Genomic DNA, 7,399 nt, shown 5'->3' with positions numbered 1-7,399 from the left:
ATAATACCCTCATCGGAGGATTTATGTAGGGTCAAGGTTACTCGGGATACCTCTCAACATTCTTGATATGCAAATTTTTTTTTAGGATATTGTGAATTTTCTTCCAGATCCGTCACTGAATACACCCATAGACAACGTTTTTGTACAAGCACACCCTATAAACTATTCACATTGTACGAGCTACACTCTCACGTGCTAACTTTGTAACATAAGTAAATTGTTCACACGACATCTTTTATTTCCTAAACCGAACACACAACCATCCTAGAAATCCGAACTTCAACCCTGACAATTATCATAAATCTTCACACTCTAATTCTCTGATAGATAACTTGACATGACCAACCAGCATCTCACTTGAACCACACGACGAGCTAGACCGTGAACAACTTGACTGGAACGACGATTAACACACATAACCAACATTTAACGATGGATTCACATCCAAAAGCCACAAAACAATCATAGTCTCATAAAGGAAAGATGATAGTGAAGGGCATAAATGAAATTTAATTGAAAAACATGGGCCAAAGCATCTGACATATTCCGTTGGTGGATGGGACCGCAAGGCAAAGGCAAAAATGGCACAACGGATTGGATTGTAACATTGCTAAGAGGTCAGGGTATATTTTGCTAATTATGGTATTCAAAAGTCAGGGTTGTTTTCGTAACTTGTCCTGGCTAGAGGTTAAAAACTTTACTATGAGTTAAAGTGATGGTTCACCAGGACTGTCTCTGTCACATAAAGACACTTTTGCCCTTCTCAAATTTCATTCTGTCACAAACTAATACCTTTACAGTTATTTATAAAAATAAGGACCATGTATTTTATGGTTTGGACCTTGGCTATGTGTTGTGGTATAATGCCGCAGGTGTTATACCCTCCACGTCGGCGACGTGCAAAAGTGACGTCATACCGGCCGACCACGTCCACATGGTGCGGTTTTGTTTCTCTCCATAACGCATAGACTTACAAAAGTGGCAACTTTATAAAATAGTAATTAACTTTTAAAAGTGTTCTAATTAGCTCACTCAGTTTTAAAAATTGTTCCAATTAAGTCACTCAACTTTCATGTTTAATTAAATTAAAGGTTTTAACATGTTTTTTTAAGATTTTTCTTTTTTGTTTCACACAGAAATTTTTTTTCTTTTTTTTTTTTAAGTTGACGCTGAGTGGTGATGTGCATTTTATTTTTTATTTTTAAATTTTAATATAATTAACATTTTTTTAAATTTAGATACATATATTGCAAATTCCAACCCCCACATCTTATCCTCCATTTCTTTCCTGACGCACAAAATATCGAAGACTTGATTTGAAAATTTAGTAACTTAATTTGGGGAAAAAATATACATTAATGACCTAATTAGAGATCTTTTAAAAATTGGTTACTATTATATGAGATTTTCACCCTTACAAAACCACAATCTTGTTAACTAAACTTACTATCACGCTGATCGAGTGTCTACATAGTCATGGCTCTACCCCTGTAAATACAATGCAGGGCAGCCATGCTACATAAAAAAAAATATTGTTAATTATACTCGAAAATTCTGATTGTCTCCCACAAAATTTCGGTTAAACCCCATGATCGTCGTCATAAAAATAAAGCATGGGTCCTTCATGTTAGATATCACATGAGCTTCCTTTCTTCTATCCGTCAGTACTTAGAGGATTCACATTCAGTTCCATACTATATATCCATATATATCATATAATTACACTAAAGATCTCTATAGTTTATATATTCTTTTCAATTAAATAATACACTTTTATACTTTTATCATTATCATTTATCTCTCATTCACTCACAACCACTTTCAAAAAATATTAAAATATGTTATTGTGTGAACACTGAAACCCCAAATTTAACTTTCCCGTAAAATATTTTCCTGCTCCTCTACTCACAACTATTTATAACCATATCATATAATTTACAAATTTCCTTCAGATATTTATAGGAAATAAGTTGAGAATGCTTTTACTAGAGCCAAAAACTTTCACTAGAGATGCTCTTCTATCTAAATACTAAAAGTTTCATATCAACTTATAAATTCTTAAAATGTATTTTCTCCTAATTTAACCACTCAATTGGTAAAGCTACATTGACGATTTTTATGAAATGTTTTTTCCATGCTACTTGGATGTTTATCACTTTATTGAATGTGTAACTTTATTATATAAAATCTTTAAATATGGATGATATCACTAATGTTCATTTGCTACTTGGGCATTGTTATCATACTTTTAACTTGGGCATTCTTATCATACTTTTGACTGCATTATTAGATGTAATATATCTTACTAAATTTTTGCAAATTGCCCTTTAAATTTAGATTGAGTATTTGGGCGCTATTGATAGATGTACCTATATCTGTTAAAAAGATACATAGGCATAAGTTGTTAGATGGTCATGTTCGTGGCATGTCATACACGAACAAAATAAATTGGGTACTTAAAATAGATACTTTATACAAACAAAATAAATTAGTAAAAAGTTGGTCATTGAAATTTTGAACTCAGGCTTGACTCATTTTTAAACCGAGCCAACTCATTTCAGCTCATTCTGTCTATGGTTCAGTTACTAGTTGAGCTTGTTTACCCTTATTATCTTGGGTTCAAATAGCACTTTAATGAAATACCTAATCTCAATTTATGAAGAGATGTTATCACTTAAAGTATGTTCACTGGGCAATGCAGGACATGGATATAAAGTAGAGATGAGCTTAGGATGGTATTGGTACCGATTTGGAAAATCCCGACACCGAAAATTCGAAATATTTGGTACCTGTACTGGTACCAAAATGTTCAGTTCGGTACTGGTATTTTGAGCAAAATACATGTACCGTACCGGTACCATACCAATACCAAAAACTCAAAAATTGGTATCAATTCGATACCGACGGTATCAAATCGGTACCGGTATCGGAGATCAATATGGTATCATCCATATTTAAAGATTTTATAAGCAGCGGACACTACACTATTTCTAAATTACATCATTTTTTTTCTTAAACGAATGTCATGCCCAATGATTGAAACTAGGACCTTCCATCAAGTGGCACCTAACAATCTCGATCGCTCCCATAAAATTTTGATTAAGCTCTCCGATCATCTCCCATAAAAAAACTCATGGTTCACCTGTGCCTATCATGCAAGCAAGACCATGCGATTTCGTCTATGTAAGGTGTGGCATACACCTTTGACCCAAACTATTCCTTGTTATGTTTGATTGTTTTCTACATCCCTTCTAAGCTTGAGAATTATTATAGAGCCTCTTGAGATTTTTCTTCTTTCACTTACACATAATTGCCAATAAACTATATTTATATAAAACTTTTAAGGAAATTCCTAAAACAGGTATTTTTAAAAACAAGTTTCAAGTTTTAGGTATCATTTGTAAAGAATTTCAAAAATAATTATTTTAAACTAGTTGTGACGACTAGATTCTTGATGTCAACGAGTAATTTAAAAAACTAGTCGCGACGAATATTTAGGCTAAGAAAAATTCAAGGACGAGTATTTTGACGCCCTAAACTTGGCGAGACGACTAGTTTAGATAAAAAATAGTCTGGACGAGTTTTTATGAAATTTTTTGTATTTTTCTTAATATTATGTAATTATATTTAATTTTACTCATTATTAGTTTTTCTTTTATAACTTTTAAATATAAAGTTTTACTAAAATCCAAATACACCCCATTGAGACGTGTTTTTTTTATTTACATGCCGGCATAAGATTTATTCAAAACCGAGGGGGTAAAAAAACCTCTACATAACTTTGACCGGCTCGATTTTGAATAAATTTTATGTCCGCGCATAGATAAAGAAAAGTATGTCTTAATGGTGTATTTGGATTTCATAGTAAAACTATATGTTTTAAAAGTTATAAAAGAAAAACTATTATGAGTAAAATTAAATATAATAATATAATATTAAGAAAAGTACCAAAAAATTATAAAAACTCTTCCAGACTATTTTTTACTTAAACTAGTCGTCCCAACAAGTTTAGGGTGTTAAAATACCCGTCCCTAAAACTTCTTAACCTAAAATAGTCGTCGCGACTAGTTTTGTAAACTGCTCGTTGACACCAATAATTTAGTCGTCACGATTAGTTTAAACTACCTATTTTTATAATTATTTACAAATGATACCTAAAACTTGAAACTTGTTTTTAAAAATACATATTTCGAGAATTTTCTCAACTTTTAATATATAGTATGTCATATACAAAAGCTGTAACTACATATAAAAATTATAAAAAATTAAAGAAGCAATAAACCAGCCGAACCCGAGCTTGTAGAAATACTCAAGATCTGAGCTCGGGTTTTAAAATTAAAGCTATAGACAAGCCGAGCTCAAGGTTAAAAATAAAAATACAAAGAACCGAGCTACGTCGAAAAAGTTTACACAGTCTCAACATGAATGATGGTTAGCACTCACCAGTCATCAATAGACTTACTGGTATAGTTCTATTAAAGAAAACATTTGAATTGGGATATAGAATAAGACATTTATGAAATATTCATTAGATAATAATAATAATAATAATAATAATAATAATAATAATAATAATAAATAAAGTTAGACTGCAGAAGATTATTATTAACAATAATAATAATATTTATGAAATATTAATAATAATAATAATAAAGGTAGACTGCAGAAGAGTTAATAAATAGAAGGTATCCCTAGACCACCAGTCGCCGCCTGTATTGGTGACGTTTAAGACGACAGATAACGACGTGTTTTAAGCTTGCCTTCTCAATTAGTTACTGCCCTATTCAATTTACTATCCTACCTTTACTTTACTGTCCTTTTTCTTCTTTTTATATTCAAAAGAATTTCTTTAAAAAAAAAAAACGGTGACTTTCTCTAACTTAGAGAATCCCGTCACTCCACTCTGACCAGACTATGTTGTCTTAACCGGGCTCACGCTAGTTTTAGAGTTTGACTTGAACGTTCCCAGGGGAAACTATACCGTCGGTTGCCACTTGACAGTCGTTGTGCCACCACAAGAGCAGAACCTTCTGGCGTAACACACAGTGGGACTAAAATCCGGGTGGGCTCGAGATTCGAGTAGGCAGCCTCACAAGGCTTTGCTCAAATATTTTATCGTGAATATCCACCCAAAATGTCATAAGTCGGATTGAACTTTAATCTTTATTAAAAAATCCAAGCGTTTTACCACTAGGTCACAAGCGTAAGAATAAAAAGAATTACTTAATTTATGTTTTTTTATTTTATTTTAAACTATTAAATTTATATAATTTGCATCCCTTGTTCGAAACTAAACCTAGATTAAGTTAGGAAAAAGTATTTATTCTGTATACTTTTTGGTTTAAAACGGGAACATGAAGCAACCCAATATGTTAAAGAGTTCGAACTTTTAAGAGATGACACAATGATAAACATTCGATTCTATCTGGAAAAGTTTCAAGGTTGAATTAAACTTGAACCCGTCACACCCCGATCAATGAAGGCGGAAACGTCGAGGCGCGACATGATTGCTCATTGCACAATGACACTATAAAGTTACAATATTTAAACAACTCATTTAAATCCATATCATCATAAATAACACAACAAATGTTCATACAAAATGCCAAATAGATAGATAAACAAATAACTTGTTCTTTTATTTTCTAATATCCTAAAGCCAAGATAATAAGTTTCTTTAAGTAATCCAATCAAGCTAACATCAAGCCTGTAACATTGCATAAAACAGAGTTTGTCAACACGAAGGTTGGTGAACAATTTTCATAGTTTTGGACAATAAGTATATAGTATGAAATCCACAACTAGTATATGAAAACAATAAATAATAGCAACAATTTAGATAATAAACCGTCAATAAGAATACATTAACGACAATAATGAAATCGTCAATAAGAATACATTGACGACACCTTTCTATATGGGGATACCATATATACTCGGAATTAACGTATGATCATACTTTAATGAGGCTACCCACCTTAACATTCAAGAGGCTACCCACCTTAGCATTCAAGAATTTGCACATAATCATGTAAAGCATATAACACCAAATCGAGCATTTATTTAAGTAAACATATACAATACGTGTTGTAGTTTAAGACTCAAGTATAAATCATTTGAATTTGAATAAGTATGCAATGCCACCCCAAAAACAAAAGATGGAAAACGGGGAATGAAAAAGTACTCACATTAACAAGTAACTTGAAAGATAGTGTCGTGAATAATCGGAGAGATCGGTTTAACGAGCAAGACCCGTATTAAAGGGGTCTTGTGTTAGTAGGTAGTCTTGGAAGGGTTTAAAATAAAATACATGACAAATAAAGTTTAGGATTTAAAATGTAAATATTTGAGAAATTAAATAAACGAGTTTTGTAAAATAAGTTTACTCGAAACCGGGTCTCGGTATTCTATTCATTAGTTTTTTTCTTTTTTTTACTCAACCTATGTTAAGTAATAATGTGGGTTAAAATGCGATATTGCAAAACCCTTGGTTATAAGAATACCAAAACGAGGTTTAAACGAGTGTTCGGGTTTGTCGGTTCGAGACTTGATAATTGACCAAGCTCACAGTTAATTTCCCAAAATAATAAATGTTATGAGATAACTCAATAAAATCAAAATAGACTTAACCAAGTATGTAGTTCTATTGTGAAGAACCTTAACGTTCGTTAAGCGAGTATACGACCTTATCGGTTCGAACTTGTTATAAGATCAAGTTGGTTACTGACATGCCAAGTATGTTTAGAAATTAACTAAAATTGATTTAAAATATAATCTTGAAGAAAAATATGAGTTTTGGTGACTAAAAACACACCTGTGTGTCTTAAGCGAGTGAACTCGGTTTAGTTCGGTTTTTGGTTCGGTCCTTGACTCGGAATAAGACCGAGGATGGTTACCACATACCCAATTACCATGGAACTTGTAAAATAACTTATAAATAATAATACTCAAGTTTTACATTCAAAAAGTTAACAATAAAGCTTTTAAACAAAAGTTCGGTTTTTGTTTCGGTCCTTGACTCGGAATAAGACCGAGGATGGTTACCACATACCCAATTACCATGGAACTTGTAAAATAACTTATAAATAATAATACTCAAGTTTACATTCAAAAAGTTAACAATAAAGCTTTTAAACAAAAGTTCGGTTTTTGGTTCGGTTCTCAACTCGGGATGAAACCGAGGCTAGTCACCACATACCCAATACCATGGAACTTGACAAGTATGAACAATAAACTAAAATATGTAGAAGTTAAGCAACTATAACAAGTTATATGGTTAGATTTGTTAAATATATAAACAAGGACTACAAAGTCCTCCATGTAACCTTGCCTTACTAGCCCGACATTTCAACCGGCCGAGACCGGAGAAATGAAAGACCGAAGGTAAACAAGGAGTGTA

This window comes from Bidens hawaiensis, unplaced genomic scaffold (genome assembly GCF_021521415.1).
Source record: "Bidens hawaiensis isolate Kalapana, Puna unplaced genomic scaffold, B.hawaiensis_p1.1 tig00046218_1, whole genome shotgun sequence".
NCBI lineage: Eukaryota > Viridiplantae > Streptophyta > Magnoliopsida > Asterales > Asteraceae > Bidens > Bidens hawaiensis.
The sequence above is the reverse complement of the archived record's forward strand: the minus strand, read 5'-3'. Positions refer to the sequence as shown.